This window comes from Lontra canadensis, unplaced genomic scaffold (genome assembly GCF_010015895.1).
Source record: "Lontra canadensis isolate GAN:19392208 unplaced genomic scaffold, GSC_riverotter_1.0 scaffold16, whole genome shotgun sequence".
NCBI classification, from domain to species: domain Eukaryota; kingdom Metazoa; phylum Chordata; class Mammalia; order Carnivora; family Mustelidae; genus Lontra; species Lontra canadensis.
In genome coordinates, this window is record NW_022631010.1 from 8,006,487 (window position 1) to 8,024,263 (window position 17,777).

Consider the following 17,777-nt stretch of genomic DNA (forward strand, 5'->3'; position numbering starts at 1 on the left):
ACTGATCAGCATTTTCTGTAGGGAAAAAAGAAAAAAAAAAATCTACTTGTACTTTCCCCTTGACCTATAAACACAAAGCTCTCCCATTAATATTCTCCCCTACCCCTCAGCCACTACTTACTCTGTATTGGTAGGCTGCTTTCCTTTGTAGGTAACATGATGAACACCATCCCGGGAATGTATTTGGAGGACAGGGTGTTTTCTCTATGACCTCGAGGTCAGAACGGTGGGGAGAGCTGCATGAGAGGCACAATCAGAGCCTGGAGGGCTTCCAGGAACTCAGAAAGTCTTCTCTGAGATGCCAGCTCTTCCCTTGGCTCACAGATGGGCCTTCCATAGGCCCCAGACACATGACAAAGGGTGGCCCTCATTTACATCACTGGGACTTGGAGCTCCCCTTTTGAAGATGGGCAGCCAGGTGGAGCTGGAATCCCTTCGCCTTTACTCAATCCCCCAAGAGAGCAACTCTTTGGCCCAGGTTGAGTCAGGTAACCATGCTATGTATGACCAATCAGCTGGGGTGGGGGACTCTTGTGCAAACTGGGCTGTCAGGGACCCTGCCATTAGGCCCTGTTTAAAAGAGTCCAGTCCTTGGGGCCCCTGGTTGTCTGGTTGGTTAAGCAACAGACTCTTGGTTTTGGCTGAGTTCATAATCTCTGGGTCCTGGGATCAAGCCCCAGTTGGGTTCTCTATTCACTGGGGAGTGTGCTAGAGACTCCCTCTCTCCCTCTCCCTCAGCCTCCCCCCGCCAACTTTCTCTCTTTTTCTGTCTAAAATAAATCTTTAAAAAAAAAAAGAAAAAAAGGGGGCACCTGGGTGACTCAGTGGATTAAAGTCTCTGCCTTCAGCTCAGGTCATGATCCCAGGGTCCTGGGATCGAGCCCCACATCGGGCTCTCTGCCCAGCAGGGAGCCTGCTTCCTTTCCTCTCTCTGCCTGCGGCCTATTTGTGATCTCTGCCTGTAGAATAAATAAATAAAATTTTTAAAAAAATGAATCCATTCCCCTCTACTTATATTTCCATGCTGGTGAATAAATTGATTAATTCAAGATACCAGAAAACATCTTTCTTTCCATCAATTTCCCCATACAGAAGCCACAGAAGAGAAAGGAAAAGGTTCTTATACTTCCAGTGGGTATAGGGACAATACATCTGTAACAGGTTTAATACTTCACAAATATTAAACAGCTACATGAAAGCCCACCCTCGAAACCTTCTTTTCTTGCCACCATCCACCCCTGGGGACTGGCCCTGGAGGCACATGGCTCCAGGGAAGCAGCAGATAGCACTGTCTAGAACACAGGCTGGCCAACGGAAATACAGTGCAAGCCACAGGCTCAATTAAAACTTTCTAGCTACATTGAAAATAGTTTAAAAACAAAACAAAACAAGTGAGGGGCGCCTGGGTGGCTCAGTGGATTAAGCCGCTGCCTTCAGCTCAGGTCATGATCTCAGGGTCCTGGGATCGAGCCCCGCGTCGGGCTCTCTGCTCGGCGGGGAGCCTGCTTCCCCTTCTCTCTCTGCCGGCCTCTCTGCCTACTTGTGACCTCTTTCTGTCAAATAAATAAATAAAATTAAAAAAAAAAAAAAAAAACAAGTGAAATTAACTTTCATGATTTATTTTACTTAACCCAATGTATTCAAAATATTACCATTTTCACCATGTAAACAATATAAAGACATGACTCATGAGGTATTTTGCATTCTGGTCATATACTAAGGCTGAAATCGGGTGTGTATTTCTACTTCAGCACATCTCAATTCGGACGTTAGATTTTCATTAAAAAATACTTGATCTGAGTTTAGGCTTTATAAAATCTCTATCTGAGAAAGTAGATTCACAGGCTCAAGTTGTTTCAGATACACTCTAAAGTTAGCCGATAACTGAACTGAGTATATCAGTTTTTACATTTAAATTTTAATTAAGATTAAATGAACTTGAAATTTAGTTCTTCAGTAGTACCAGCTGTGTTTCAGTGCTCCGTAGTCACATGTGGCTGGTGGCTACCCTATTGGGACAGCGCAAGGTTAAAGAGAGAGGAAGCCACTGACTGACTCAGAGTCTCAAAGTCGACTTCCCTCATCTCTTTAGCGAAGCAGTGGCAGGAATGTCAAGCGTGGCCAAAGAGAAAATGATTTTCCAAATTCCTCATGTCTCCACAGAACATCGAAAGGGGCAGTCTTTGCCAGTAGATCAGAGCTCTACCACACGCCTGGGGAGAAGGAAGGTCTGCAGAGAAGAGTAGGAGGCCCAAAGCCCACTCTTGAGTTCCCAGTGGATTCTGAGAGAAGAGAGGAAGAAGAGGAGACAGACAGTCTGAAGGAAAGGTCGCATCTTCCGTGATTGTGACCTTTGACCAGAGTGAGGAGGTATGTCACTGGGTTAAGGGAGGTTCTGAGGAGATAACCACATGGGCTGCCTACCTCCTCCTCCCCTGTCCTCAGGCACTGGGCTAGGAGACGGGGCAGCCTCTTTAAAGTCAGCTTTGTGGATCACCATGGTTATACAGAGCTAGGGCCTGGCCTGGATTTAGTTTCTGGAGTCACCTGTAAGTCCTCAGTGGTCCAGACATGATGCAGAAGTTCCTTCCTGCTCCCCAGGACGAGGGGCCTCAGAAGGAAGCTAACTTGTGAGTCTCGGGCTTTCTGCAGGGCCTTAGTTTGAGTTTCTCAAAAACAGAATCTGAGGTAAGGACTTGGGTACAGGTCACTTACCTCGAGTTGATCCAGAAAGCAGGGACGTAAGACAGGGCAGGAGGAGACGCTAATAAAGGGTGTACAACTGGGTCTCCATTCTTCTGGGGCCCCTCTGAGGAACTGTATAAAATGTGCCTCAAAATGGTCCTCTCTGAAGTTCAGGGGGCTGGGGCATTTATCTCATCTCCCACCGGTTGAGGATGTCTCCCAGGAAAGTTTACTTCTTCTTACTTCTGGTTGTGTTTCAAGGAAACATCTGGGACAGAAAAGCAGAGCCACTGCCTTTGTCACTAGAGGTGGGATGAGTCACTGTGCATGAAGCTGTGCCCCACAGTTCTGCTAGGGTCAGAGGTGGGCTGAGGGGTTGTGACACAGAACACACGAATCATCTGATCTAAGGCCCAGCATGGAGAGGGACAAGTAGACCCTGGAGGTTTGGTCAGGGACTGATGGGAGGACATGATGAGGTCTCAGAGGGAATACTGGTGAAGGAACATTGGTTAATGTTGTTGGGGAAGTCAGGGAGCACTGCAGAGCTCTGAAGGAGCACGGAGCACCCAGTCCATGAGGTACACAAGCCGCAGGCTTCCGCAGCCGAGCACTGAGGAATAGGGCCAATCATCCCTCAGCGTTCTGCTTTCAAGGGATAATCTGGAGCAGACTTTCTGCAGGGAGGCCTAGCGGAGACCCAGAGGCACCACCTCACGTGCCACCACAGGAAAAACTTGGGAAGTCTCTAAGGAGACCAGAGAGACCATTTGAATTATTGCCTCAGACTCCATTTTTTTTCCCTCTGCTCTCCGGGAAGAGAGACTCTGCAAAAGAAAATCTAATGAGTTATAGAAATTAGAGAAGACTCAGCGAGGTCTGCCACTGGGACCCAAATATATCTGGACATGTCTGGCACACTAGCATGGTGGGCTGGCTGGAAATCTATTTGCTTGGAAGGTGAAAAAAGTCCTCCTGGGAGATTATTTTCATTCTAAGGAAAGAAGAAACCATGTTTGGTTTGGTCTAGTAACAAAGTTTTAGTGCCAGAAGGAAGATGGAATTGTCATTCGACTCTGCCCCCAACTTGGCCCTCTGGACACACCAGGGATCCTAGGAAGATAGAAACTCTATGTTACAACTCCAAGAACTATTTCATAAACTGCAGGGAGACTCTGGGGCCCAAGCAGCTATGTGTTGGGGACCCTCCTGCTAAGCAACACTTGAGAGACCTACACTTCACTCCGCTTCTCCATTTCAAGGGCTTGGTATGTTGACATTACCCAGAAAGTAGTAGATGAATTGCCACAACAGTCACAATTACTCCCCTCCCGGCAAACACTTCACAATTCCTCCCACAAAAAGGGGGAACCTACTTCCCCACCTTGAATCTGGGTTGATACTGTTGCTTTGGCCAACAGAATGTAGCAGAAGTCACACTGTACCTTTTCAGACCCTGACCTCAAGAAGCCTTGCATTCTTCTATCTTCTCCACTGCCACGTGAGTAAGCCTGAGTTAGCCTGCTGGAAGGTGAGAGATCTCTTGACCCAGAGCCAAGGCAACCCAGCTGTCCCAACTGAGGCTCCCCAGACATGTGAAAGACCCAACCAAGATCCGAAAGCCCTCTACCCAATCCCGAGTTGACCGCTGATGCAGGAAGAAATCCAGCTGAATCTAGCCCAGATAGCCAACCAGTACAACCCCGAGCTAAATAGACGGTTGCATCTTAAGTCACTCAGGTCTGGGTTGTTCCCTATACAGCAGTGACTGTTAAAGAACTTGACAGGATAAAAAATGGTAACTCTGGCCACTGATGGATGTGTTAAGTAACCTTATTGGTGTAATTGTTTTGCAATATACACATATATCAAATCATCAAGCTGTGCAGCTTCCATTTACTTAATGTTGTATGTCAATTATATCTCAATAAAGCCAGAGGGGAAAACACAAAAAAATAAAAGCCTGGGGGCACCTGGGTGGCTCAGTGGGTTAAACTTCTGCCTTCGGCTCAGGTCATGATCCCAGGTTCTGGGATGGAGCCCCACATTAGCTCTCTGCTCAGCAGGAAGTCTGCTTCCCTGCCCCCCTGCCTGCCTCTCTGCCTACTTGTGATCTCTCTCTGTCAAATAAATAAATAAAATCTTTTTTAAAAATAAATAAATAAAGTAAAATCCTATAATACAAAGGAAGAAAAAGAACTTAATAAGATGAGGTGGGCATGGCCGACACAACCAGGATATCAGTGAACATGAGTCTGGAGCCTCCTGGATTTGCTTATGAGCTTGCAAGGGAGGCCTCTGGGAATTCTCCCCCCACAGGGACCCCCACCTCCAAAACCAGTATGGAAGTATGGATGGCCGAAGTCTCAGTGAGCTGATGAAATTTCTGTTTATGGCTGCTGATGGGACCATTTGTTCTCATAAAGTGGAGTGATGTAGGGAAATTTGAGTAACAAAGACTTTGTCACTGAACCCCACAGCTTTATCTGTCATGGAGAAGGGCTTTCTTAATTAAAAGCGTCCACTTTATCCACCACTAAGAAATTTCCATAGCATCTTAAATATTTATACAATACAGTGTTTGGACTCATCCTTGCAGATGGGAGGGCAGATTAAAGCTCTCATACAGTTGGCACCTAAGAAGACTCAGGTGTGCCAGTCTCCGGCCCCAGAGATGAGACCTGCCTTTCCTGGATTTTTCCCTCCTCCACTTCAAGTGCAGATGGGGGATGGTGAGAGGGGGAAAAAGGAAAGTGAAGGACTCAAAGTATATAGCTTAGAGTCAGTTCATTCCTTGCAAATATGCAACTTTTCCCAATAAGTATTGGTAGAGAAACGTAAGTCAAAAATTCTCTGCACAGCTATCCCCCTAAACAAAGTGCTTATAAACAGAATTTGGTGGGGTGCTTGGGTGGCTCAGTCAGTTAAGTGTCTGTCTTCAGCTCAGGTCATGGTCTCAGCGTCGTGGGATTGAGCCCCACATGGAGCCCCACATCCGGCTCGTTGCTCAGTGATAAAATCTGCTTCTCCCTCTGCACCTCCCCCAGCTTTTGCTCACGCTCTCTCTCTAGCTTGCTCTCTCTCAAATAAATAAATACAATTTAAAAAAAAATAAATAAATAAACAGAATTTGGTAACTGAACTGTGTTTCAGATTAGATAGGAGATTTCATATAATTTTTCTAGCCATCTATTCAAGTTTCTTTGACCCCCAAGGTTACATTCCATCAAAGCTCCCCCTCCATTCATGGATGTATTGTAATACTAATTACTTGGTGTGAAAATGTTATCCTGTCATAATGCAGTACACATTCAAAATTATGTTGATAGATATTTACGAGACATCTGTGGTGTGCAAGGGACCATGTTAGGCATGGTGAAATAAAAGAAATATCAAAATCAAGGAGCTAAAAAAAAAAAAGAAAAGAAAACATTAAACAACATCTTGTCCAATAATGCATTTGGTGGGCTCAGAAATCGAGACTTAGAGAAACCAACTCACTGCACCCTCTGATTACAAGAAACAGAAGCCCTCTGAGCCAGCCTAAGTAAAGAGAGACTGACTTTAAGGAATTAAATTCCTTGTAGAACTCATGGGAAGGAAGTGAGCCAGCATCAAGAGGGCTAGACTGTGACCTACAATCTCCTCTCATTCTTGCCCCCCATCTCTCTGTCTCCCTCTCTCCCTCCCTTTCTTCTTCCCTGCTTCTTGTATTGCCTTCTCTCCTCATATCTGCTCTAACTTCTCCCCAGATGGCAGTCTTGATCCCTAAGTCTACATGTACTTAGAGATCCTGTGCCCACCATCAGCTCATACAGTCTCTGGGCATCATCCGCTGTGGCTTGCAGCAGGGTAAGGTGGGCAGGTAGAATGGGTTAGTGATCTCAGAAAAGGAAGAAATGGGCAGAGGTGGAAAGTGCTTGCTTGGAGTCTCTATCTGACCGGTCACATAGTCTGTTCATCTCCCACCTGTTGGCCCTTTCATCTCTGTTAGCTCAGGTCCATGGTCAGGTGGGATGATCCCTGTCCATGGAACCCTGGCCCCTGGGCATTCTTGAGAGATCCTGGGTGGCGGGTTCCCTGAATGTGCCGTGCCTTCTCACACCTCCATTAACTGGCTTGAGCGTTCCCTTTCTCCTGGATACTCTTTCCTCCCCCTCTCTGCTGGACTCTTTCTCTCATTACCCTTGATGTAATGTCGATCAGTGCCCTCCACCTTTCATCTTCCCAACTGAAACATGCAATCCAAGTAAAAGATCAGTCAATCATAGCATCTGCTGCATCCCCTTAGTTCCATAATCCAATTAGAACTCTACTTAAAGCCCTTCCCATATCTGGACCTACTCTTGATGACTGCTCATTCTCCAAAACTTGGCTCCAGTGCCCCTTCTTTCAGGAAGCCCTCCCTGAAGAGCCTTTCCTCACCCACTCTGTCACTTCTTCAGTGATCTCACAGCAACATTTCAAAATGTATCTACAGTGAGCACCTCCTCAGGTCAACCAGCCCAACAGCCAAGATGGCGTCTTGTCAGTTTATCAGTTCTTCTCCAACAGCCATATTGAGAGTGCTCGACACATATCTGTGAATGAAGGAAATGAAAAAATTAATCCTATCACGTTATTTGCCACAATACTTGCCACAAGTTTTAGCTCATTTAATTCTCATATAGCCCTGGTAGGTGGTATTATTATTATCTTCATTCTTACAGAAAAGGAAACTGAGGCAAAGAGTGGTTGGATAACTTGCCCAAGATCATAGCAACAAGAGTCAGAGCTAGGATATGAATCTAGGCAGTCTATCAAAAGTGTCTCTCAGCCTTTGTGCTTTCTGCCTCCGCAGCAGCCCAGACCAGGTAGAGAATGACAACTACTGGGTCCTGACTCTGCTAGCCTCACTTAAAAACTAAAACTGAATGAGGAAACTGAGGTTGGTATATGTCCGGGGGTGAGAGTAGAGAAAGTCAGGTTATTGCTTCTTTGTAATCTCTAGGGGCTGGGCATTGGAAGCAACAGAAGCATCACCTCAGAATTCTTGGGGTGAGAACACAACACCCACCCACTCCTGGAAAAATTGTGAAGTCAGCAGAAGTTGGCCTTGCACCCTGCCCTCACTCCCCTATCTTCCCTTCCTATCCCACACTCCCATTTTCTCCTCCATTGTGATGTAGAAGCCTCTGTTGGTCACAGCAAATATTCAATAAATAGGAACAATGCCAGAAGTGCTTTCAACAATCAGGAGACAAAAGCCTGTCAAGTTACTATAGTGTAGTGTAAGAAGTAAATATGTATTACTGTTCATACTACTGTTAATATATATTACTGTTAGTATTCTATATTGTTGTCTAGAGCTTTCTAAAGAGCCAGAGAGAGAGACCCCTTACTCCCACTTGAGAAAGACTTTGTCTTGGATAGATAAGTTGTGACAAAGATTTTCTCATAAATTCAATAACTTAATGAAAGAATCACCTATAAACAATAATTCAAAGAAAAGTTATAAGCACACAAGAAAAAAATTAAGACAAAGGGAAGAGGAGAAATATAAGCTGTCAGGACTTAGGAAAAAAAGTGGAAGAGAAACATAAAATCATCACAGTAATGAAGGGCGTAGAGAAGCACTAAAAAAAAAAAGGGAAAAATTTAGCTTCAAACATCAGAGATGAATTCCAGAAAAATGAGCACCATAACATGGACAATAACAATGAGTTTTAGGGGCAGCTGGGTGGCTCAGTTGGTGAAGTGTCCAACTCTTCATTTCGGCTCAGGTCATGATCTCAGGGTTGTGAGATCGAACCCCAAGTTGGTCTCCGCACAGGCATGGAGCCTGCTTAAGATTCTCTCTCCCTCTGTACCGCCCCCCCGAAAGATAAAAAAAATACTTTAGAAGCCAAAACAGTGAATTTTAAAAGGGAGAGAATAACAAATATGGAACAAAAACAAAGGATTCCAACACATGTATGCTGGCATTCAAATATATGAATTGAGAAAACTTCCCTAAACAAAAAACTTGAGTTTACAGATTTAAAGGGCATACTATGTTCTGAGAAAATGGGTAGAGTTTTCTTTCCTAAGTTTTTCACCAAAATGAAAGTTTCATGAAATGTAGGAACAGGGGTTCTTGTCCTTTTTGTTCACTGCTGTGTCCCCCACGTTTAAAATCGTGCCTGGCACCGGAGAGTCCCAATAAACATTGATTGAATGAATTGCTAAAGGACTAGACCAGCCAACACCAACACATCCTAATAATGTTACTGTACTTCAAAGATAAAGATTCTTTTAGTTACCCAGCAGTAAAGTCAAATCACCCATTTGGAAAAAAAAAAAAAAAAAAATCAGGGCACCTGGGTGGCTCAGTGGGTTACGGATCTGCCTTCAGCTCAGGTCATGATCCCAAGGTCCCAGCATTGAGTCCCACATCCGGCTCCCTGCTCAGCAGGGGCTGTTTCTCCCTCCCCCTCTGTTGCTCCCCCTGCTTGTGCTCTCTCATAAATAAATAAACAAATAAATAATCGATCGATCAATCAACCTTTGGGGGAAGAAAGGTCAGGCTGGCTACAAACAACAGCACAGCTATTCCAAGCTAGAAAACAATGAAGCAGTCGGGTACCTCTTACAACACCATGGCGTCCACAGAGAAAGAAAACCTGACCCAAGAATTTTTACATCAACTCAAACTGTAATCCAAATATAAAACACAATAATATTTCAAATCGACACAACTTCAGCCATCTTGAAGAAAATACTTGAAGAAAGATAAAGCCTGGTAAGCAAATGGATCAAGAAACAGGGGGAAAGGCATCCGAAGAGATCACTGAATGTACTAATGTTTGGGATTAAAATTAAGACAACTTTTGGAATTATGGTTCCAAAAACCACATAAATGTTATACCCCATTATGATACAAAAACCATAAAACCAAGGGAGGTAAGCAGTTGTTAAGTATCCTGATTTCTCCATTTTTTATAGCAAGGGAATGAAAAAAGATGTTGCAAGCAGACAGCCCAGGTAATAGAGTTATGGGGAGGGGTGTCCAAGGGTCCACTGAAGGCAGGTTTCAGCCAGGGGCAGTGTCTGCATCTTTGGTGGTCCCGGAGCTTCAGCAGCACTCACGCCTTCCTGTGGGTTGGGATCAAAGCTTAGGAGCAAGTGCAAAGTGCTCACCCGTCTCACACAAAGAAGATCTGTCTCCCAGAAACACATTAATTCATCCCCACGGAGAAATAAAGCCCCAGAACCAATAGTAACAATCAACCGGAACTGAGGAGAGGAGAGGAGAGGAGAGGGGAGGAGAGAGGAGACAGGAGGGGAGTGGTGGGGAAGGGAGAATGAAAGGAGGGGAGTGAAGAGGAGGGGAAGGGAGGGGAGGGGAGAAGAGGGGAGGGGGAGAGATGAAGCAGAGTGGAGGCATGGGGATTTGCCATCACTATGATAGAGACTTGAACAACATTGTCTTAGATAAGAAAAGTAAATAAACTGTGTAACAATTTGAGTGCTTTTGTACTATGTGAATTACTTGTTTAATATGCATATATTAAGTAGTAAAAAAATTACAAAGTAAACGTAGCCCTATGGGAGGCAGGGAGGTGGGAGGGAGAGTGAGCAGGCCATGAAGCAAGTCAGTTAGTAGCTGGTGGGGATTTCTGAGGGGTCCACAGTCTGCCTCCTCTCTAGGGTTAGATCCAGAAGGTTGGGGGAGTGGACAAGAAGGCCCTCAGATTTCTGGATCAGTTTGGGACCTGAAAGTGGGAAGGAACTCCGCCAGGCGCCTGCAGTAAGCTGGTACCCGTGACCTGGGGTCTGCCTAGGTCAAGGGAGGGACCTAGGCAGGTACAGAAAGCTTCTGGCGCCGCTGGAGCGGGGTGTGGGAGACGACTGACATTCTCCTCACCCCAGAGAAGGGCATGGAAGCCAGATGGGAAAAGCTGAGGGACCTGAGGGTAGCTCAGGACAAGGGGACCCACAAAAAGGCGGTGGTCTGGGCCATGCCGAGGACCATATGGGAGCTCAGACATCTTGGGGGAGCCGGAGTGGAAGGGTGAGCTACCCACAACCAGCAGGACACCCACCCAGCCTCAGATGCCTCCCCCAGGCCCCAGCTGCCAAGACGCCGCACAAGCCCCCCACCCCCCACCACCACTGGCAGCAGCAGCATTTGCAGCAAAACTGAGATGAGACCCTAGAGAGAAGGGGAGGGGGGTGGCGGGCAGACAGAAAGGAAAATTTTAGAATTAACCATTAATTTTAGAAATAATTTAACCTGGAATGAGCAAATTTACCAGAAATTAACCAGCATGTTTTCTGCTACTACCTGAATGGGAGTTCAAAGGAGAGGGTAAGTTGTATTTTTTTCAAACCGTATCACGTGTGGCTTGTCAGATAAGCGAGAGAATGAGATAAATGCTTTAAATCTTTGCTTCCTGGACTGTGGCCCAGGGACCAGCAGCACTGACCTCAGGAGTTGGCTCTAAGTCCAGAACCAGGCCTTAGGCCAGGTTCAGTTTTAATAAGGGGTCAGGTGCTCCAAAGGAACCCTAATGGGAGAGGCCCCTGATCTGATAGTTTCAGGAGCTCCGTGGAAGCACCTAGAAAGAGGACTGGGTATATAGGAAAGGGGGAACTTCAGGAAGGAGGTAACATCTGGATTGAGCCTTAAAGGGCAACCAGAAGTTCCTTGGGTAGCAAAGGCTATTCCGGGCAGAGCTGTAGTAGGCTCAAAGCCACGAAAAGCCTGCCCATGTCAGAGGCCGTGTGTGGTCTGGGGTGGCTGGAACAGAAGGTGGAAGGTGAGACGTGTTTTATGTTCCATTTGTGCAGCCAAGAAACAAAGTTCAGGACGAGTTGAGATCCCTGGCTCCTGTGGCGTCTCAGGAACACAGCTCCCCCGGGCCTCCGCCTGAACACTGTTCAAACTGCAGGGCCGGACGGAGAGCCAACGCCACCTCTCTCTCGGAGAGGCAGACCAGCCGAGAGGAGCCAGCTGCGGGGAGTTTCTTGGAGGACCAGCATGCTTCCCGGGCCAAGAAACGTCTGGAAGGAGCCAAGGAGGGGAGGGCAGGACAGCTCAGCCAGCAGGAGCAGTCCATGGGCCTCTCCCGGCCTGTGTGAGACGCTGACCCTCCACCCGGAGCTGGCCGAGTCTCCACAGCCACAAAGCCAACTCTCAGGGCTTTACCACTTTGAGGCCTTGACCGCCCCAACCTCCGCTGTGCGCAGAGACGAACCTTCAGCATGTTCTCTCCTTCACCGCACCTAATCGCTCTGCTGTGGAGACTTCCCAGGACCCAGCCAGCAGCCCCACGCCTTCCTGCTGGGCCCTGATTAAGAACAGGCCTGGGCTGCCCAGGCCTTCCAACAACTTTAACCTCTTCCTCCCCAGACCCACGCCCAGGGAAGGGAGGGCAAGGAGGATCTGGAAGCCGCTGAGTGGCCAGGCAAGAGGAAGGTCCAGCGTCCTGCCGGCTGGCTTTGGTCATGAGGGAATGGCGAAAGTAGTGTGTGGAGGAGCAAGGAGAGGGCGCGGGGAGATGGGCACAGGTGAGGCGCCGGTCAGGCCTCGCACCGCAGGCCACAGTGAGGAGCTTGGGTTTCACCCATGTTGGCAGTGAGAACCGTAAATCATGAATTTCGTAGCACCATGGACCTCACCTCCCTAGTGGGAGACGGTGAGGTAATATCTGAAAGAAAATTGTTGAGAGATCAGAAAAGTCATGAGTCGAAGCCATGAAACAGGGAACATGGCAGAGAACTCGAGGACAGGCTGGTGCTTCTGTATTCAGGCTACCATTAGGAGAATGGATTAGCAAGGGGTAAGGTTAGAACCTGGAAACCAGCCAAGAGGTTATTACGTCAATGAAGGAATAAAATTGTGATGGTTTACTACAGAGGGGTGTCAGTCTTCTAGGGCTACATACCGCAGTGCGACACACAGCCCTAAAACTCAGGATTGAAAACACTTACCCTTTGTGGGGGGGCCGTTGGGACAGCTCTGCTTCATGCTGCAGACCTCAAGCTCTGCTTGGCGTTCTCTCCCCTTCCAGAGACCAGTATGCTCGCCACGGTATGTTCTCCTCATCGTGATGGTCGAGGCACGAGAGAACTCATCTTGCCCCACCAGCACATTTCAAGTCTTTAAAACATCTCGTTGGCCAAAGTGGGTCACATGGCCAAGGCCAAAGCCAAAGCATGGGAAGAACACTGCACCGCTAGTGAGAAAAACCACAGTCATTTGTCAAAGGTTGTGGATTCTGGGCAGACTCAGATGCAACCACGTTGCAGTGTTACCAGTGGTAACACCACATAGCCCTAATCGTGTGATGGGGTAACGGCGGGGGTGCAGAGGAGACGATCGATTCAGGAGGTGGTGGCGGGGCAGGACTCACAGGTGACAGCCTGGGTCCAGGAGACCAGAGAGTAGAGGAATCACAAGCTGGAAGAGAAGCGTCTTTGGTGGAGAGGGACGGGGATGTCTCTGGTTTGAGGCACATCCTGTGGCTATGTCAAGTAAGCAGTTGGCTCTAGGGTCAGGAACTTGGAGATGAGGTCTGGGTGAAGGTTTAGAATGGCCAGTCATCGGCTTACCAAAGTCTACCAGAGGGTTTTTGCTTGTGGCCATAATCTGTGATGCCATGGGAGATCTGTTCTCCTCTCCCCGATCCCACACCCTGACACAGACCCCTGAAGACATGAGACCCCAGGTGACTAAGTGGAAGGGACACCAAGCTGCCGCATGAGAGGACAATTCTCTGTCAGCTTCAGAGAAGCTGAAAGAAGAAAAATTCTGCATGGGGCTGGACAGGGGATTTTTGTTCTAGTTTGGTTTTTGAGAACGTTATTTGTAGAAGCTTCAGAGCACTATACAACCTCTTCCTTTCCCCACTTCCAGCATGAGGCACCTGTGAAGTTCAGTGATAACCGCAGGTGGGTGTCAGATTTGGGTCCCCTCCAATGTAGGTCCCAAGACACAGATGCCAGTGCAGGTTGCCTGGGTGGGAGGTGGGGAGTGGGGGAGTGAAGGACACCAACCCGGGGCCTGTGGAGCCCAGTACCACTGTGGGGAACTGGGGCTCAGTCTTGCTGGGGATTCTGGGAGAGAGTGTAGAGCATACCTCAGCCATCCACCCAGTGGATGAGGCAGCTGGTCACTGATACTCTTCAGCCATTGGCTGAGAGCTTCTCCTGTGGGTGTTGTCCCCGGGCACTTCCTGTTTGCTTGAAAGCTTCCCATTGAAAGCAGCATTGGTCGAGTGAGTGTCTGTGCCTAGAGAACGCGGGTGGACACTGACAGCCTCTCCCATGGCAGGGAAGGCCATCGTTCTGTCCCTCACATGGGGTGCCCAGAAAGGCCGCCTTCCTCCCCGCAATATGTCTACAGGTGTTGGCAGGAGAGACTTTTACGGTGTCTGGGAACCATGGACACCACCTGGGATGGCAAGGTGAGCGTGGCCACCTCAGGAGACCGTTTCAGGAACTCGTGTCCCAGGTCACCTAGAGAAGAAGGGGGTGGGGATGTGTGACACGGCTTCTGTTCTGGGGGAAGCCTCCCACTCAAGGACGCAGAGTCTTCAGACCTCTCGTCTGAGAGAGGCGGTTTCAGGGCTCTGGGGTGAGAGAAAAGAGCACCTGGACGTCAGCCATGGAGAAGCAGGAGCAGCCGGGGGTCTGCAAACACAGTCAGACAGGCTCCCGGACCCTCAGGCACCACACCGTGGCCCTGCGCTCTGGAGCTGGTGCGGGGGCGGAAGCTGAGGGGGGGCGGCCTACAGAGGAGCTTTATCTGTGATCCAGGGTTGGAATAAAGTCATCCCCTGGCCAGCCTAGACTAGAGAGGACCCCGAAAATCCTAATGGGTCTCAGAGTCAAGAGAACAGTCAGAAAGGTTTCCTTTTGAAGAGATCCAATTTGCGCATGCCACGTTGGAAGATAACGTAAGCCGCGGCCATGGGTGAGAGTGGGCCCCCTGAAGAGGGAAAAGACCCAAGTTGGGATCTGCTCGTTGGAGCTGGGGGGTTCCCCCTTAAAATCCTTTTGCAACTTCCTACACCTAGAGGATTAGGTCCTGAAGCCTCCCATGTCTTACCCCAAAGCAGAATCTATATTTTAATTAACTATTGTCATATAACAAATTACCCCCCCCAAGTTAGCTTAAAGCACTAATAAATGCTGGTTATTTCCTACCTTTACTGTGGGTCAGGGAGTTGGGAGTGGATTAGCTAAATGATTCTGCCTCAAGATCTCTCACAGAGGCTACAGTCTATCTGAAGGCTTGACCGGGGTCAGAGAACCCATTTCCAAGATGGCTCGTGCACACAGGTGTTGTCAAGAAGCCTCAGTTCTGCCCCACAGTCTGGACCTCTCAATAGGGCGGCTCACATGTCCTCATAGCATGGCCAGTAGCTTCCCCCAGAGCAAAGGATCCAGGAGAAGCAAGTCGAAGTTGTTCTGTCTTGTGTGAGCTAGACTTGAAGACATACCTTGTGATTACTACGACATTCTAGTCATTAGATATAGTGACAAAAGCCACTGCCCTCAAGGGGAGGGAAATTAGCTCCACCTTTGGAAGGAAGGCATGCCAAAGAATTCGTGAATCTATCGTGAAATCACCACATACTTTTTTGGGGGGGGGGAAGTAATCCTAGGAAACACCAGGGAGGGAGGGAATAAGCCGTCTGTCACTGTGGCAAATGGGACTCCAGCCCATGAGTTCTCTGGAGCAGTACACAGAATGTGCCTTAGAGTCATCCCACCGGAGGACGGAAGTCTGGGGTCTGACCCATTGTGACCAGTCCAGTACTGGAAGAGGAGAGATCCCTGCATCTTCCACTTCTGGTACCCCTGCCTCCACCTGAGCAAACTGCTGTGATGCCCAAGCTCGAAGCAGAGAAAAAGTGAAACGTACATAGGCTTGAGGTAGGAAGCTGTCCCTGGGCTTCCTCTGCCCCTGCTGATGAACTCAGGTAGCCGGGGGGGATAGGAAATGGAGGGTCAATGTCACTGACTCCAGCCTGCAAGGCTGTCCGTTAACTAGCTCTTACCTAAGGTGCTGTCTTCATGACTGACTTCTCTCTGGCTCACACCTTATGCTCCAGCAATGCCCAAGTGTTTTTCATCCCCTAAAACGCTTTCTGGTGTCACTCTTCCTGGACTTGGCTCAGTTAGCCATCGCACCGCAGCAGGAGCAAAAAATTAATAACACTGCCCAGCAAGATGTAAGAACAGCACAAAAAATGAGGAACTAAAATACTATTGAGGCTTAAGATGAATACTTACACATAGAAAGTACCGTGAATTCCCACACGCCGTCACCCAGATTCAGCAAGTAGAAAGATTTTGCCACAGGCAAAATCTATCTCCTTTTCTTCCCTACTAAGTATTTTAAAGCCCATTCCAGACACCAAGTCCTATCACCTTCATACTTCAGGATACAGCTCAAAAAAATACATACTTGCTCTCTTCTAACCCAAATTTAACCCTTGCTTTATCTACTTTTCTACTTTGCAAAAGTAACTTAAATCCAGTTCTCTAAAACATATGGGCATTGTACCATCTAATCACAATGATAAAAATGTGATTTTTATTTATTTTTTTAAGGATTTTGTTTATTTGTCGGTGGCGGGGAGAGCACAAGCAGGGGGAGCAGGAGGCAGAGGGAGAAGCAGGCTCCCTGCTGGGCCAGGAGCCCGATGCAGGACTCAATCCCAGGATCCTGGGATCGTGACCTGAGCTGAAGGCAGACGCTTAATAGACTGAGCCACCCAGCTGTCCTTATAAAAGTGTGATTTTTTTTTTTAATTAAAATGTTCAGCAAATGAACTGAAGGAAAGGATGGCTGATGCTGAGATTTGAAAGAAAACACAGGAAAAAAAAAAAACTAAAAAAAAAGAAAGAACCAGACAGTTACACATGAAAAATAATCAAAATGGCATCAGACTTTTAATCTGCAACACAGGAATCTATGGACAGTGGGATAACATGTACTGATCAAAAATTAAAAAACAAAAAAACCCTACTAAACCAAAAATCCTCTACTCAACCAAGATTCATTAACATGTTAGCGTAAAAGGAAGATATTTGTGGATATGATAAGAATCAGAATGTACTGTCCCTTAGGGAAATTCTCAAGAAAGAACCTTGTCCAAAAACAAATGACTCAGAACAGAGATTTCAAGTTGAGAGAGTGTAAAGAAAAGAGGAAATGGTGTTGACCAGTGGACCTTTAAAAGGGCACACTGTTAAATAAGAGACGGTGTGAAATTGTGTGGTATAAAAACTTAGCAAGGGTTTATGCATAGAAGAGATGTACTGTAAGAGAAATTCAAGTAATCAGCTGGGATGAAGTCTATTAAACTATCTCTAAAAATTTAGGAGTAATAGGGTGACAGGCAGGGTTTGGGAAGTAGCAGCTTTCTAAATGTCATCTGAAAAGATGAAGAAATGCAAGTATTAAGCTTGCCTCAACTTATTGAGGGGAAAGGATGGGAATAGGGAGAGGAATGGCTGGTGTCTTGTTTTTAAAATGGAATTTTAGGGATGCCTGGGTGGCTCAGTCGGTTAAGCATCTGCCCTCGGCTTAGGTCATGATCCCAGCATCCTGGAATCAAGTCCCTCATGGGGCTCCCTGCTTAGCAAGGAGCCTGCTTCTCTCTCTCCCTCTGCCTGCCACTCTGCCTGCTTGTGCTCTCTCTCTCTCTCTTACTGTCAAATAAATAAATAAAATCTTTAAAAAATATATAAATAAAATAGAATTTTACTTGTTTAATTATGAAATCTGGGGGAAGTTCAATGATCTCCTCTACTTAATTGGGCAGAGAAAGGAAAGGAAGGAAGAAATGAGCATAATTTTGTCCAATTAATACAAAGTGTTTTTTTTTTTTAAGATTTTATTTATTTATTTGACAGACAAGAAGGACGAGAGGCAGGCAGAGAAAGAGAGACAGAGGGAAGCAGGCTCCCTGTCTAGCAGAGAGCCCAATGCGGGGCTTGATCGCAAAACCCTGAGATCATGACCTGAGCCGAAGGCAGAGGCTTAACCACTGAGACACCCAGGCGCCCCTAATACAAAGTTTTTAAAAAAGTAAACTAGAAGGGTGCCTGGTGGC

General features: G+C 47.2%; 2 long non-coding RNA genes across 3 annotated transcripts; one reads left to right on the plus strand and one right to left on the minus strand.

Annotated features, from left to right (window-relative positions):
* Window positions 1-175: 175 nt before the first annotated feature.
* Window positions 176-15,257, minus strand: LOC116868611. Of its 2 annotated transcripts, XR_004382868.1 has the most exons (4): window positions 14,857-15,257; window positions 12,640-12,884; window positions 2,716-2,953; window positions 176-236 (listed from the first exon to the last, which is right to left on the minus strand). It is a non-coding gene; the product is annotated as an uncharacterized LOC116868611 (long non-coding RNA). The 2 variants fall into 2 exon arrangements; XR_004382867.1 differs by lacking the exon at window positions 176-236 and having other exon boundaries at window positions 2,669-2,953.
* Window positions 2,169-4,561, plus strand: LOC116868612. The gene is made up of 2 exons (XR_004382869.1): window positions 2,169-2,370; window positions 2,947-4,561. It is a non-coding gene; the product is annotated as an uncharacterized LOC116868612 (long non-coding RNA).
* Window positions 15,258-17,777: the final 2,520 nt, after the last annotated feature.